Genomic DNA, 304 nt, shown 5'->3' on the forward strand with positions numbered 1-304 from the left:
AATGAAACATCTGATGTCGGAGGGGCATGGAAGTATAGGAGGTTTAAGAAAGTGGATGGGAGTGAACTGTTGCCCTACAGTAATGTATGAGCTAGTATTAACACTATACTACAAAGTCAGTCTATCAAAACTTTCATATAACCAAAAGATGGAATATCTAAGTTGCAAAATATTAAGAAATACTAAAAAGTGAACTCCACAAAACACAACATACTGTTGAAAAAAGAGGGTACACAAGACAGAAACTAGTAATATTACTCTGCAAGAGAGTCACTCAACACTGACAAAATCATTGCTACAAAGT

General features: G+C 34.9%; 1 protein-coding gene across 1 annotated transcript in view; it reads right to left on the reverse strand.

Moving 5' to 3' along the window:
• LOC119589339 (zinc finger protein 236-like) overlaps window positions 1–304 on the reverse strand; it is a gene marked incomplete in the record, with an annotated part of 34,598 nt that overhangs the window by 15,766 nt on the left and 18,528 nt on the right.

The sequence above is a fragment of the Penaeus monodon genome, chromosome 25 (assembly GCF_015228065.2).
Source record: "Penaeus monodon isolate SGIC_2016 chromosome 25, NSTDA_Pmon_1, whole genome shotgun sequence".
NCBI classification, from domain to species: domain Eukaryota; kingdom Metazoa; phylum Arthropoda; class Malacostraca; order Decapoda; family Penaeidae; genus Penaeus; species Penaeus monodon.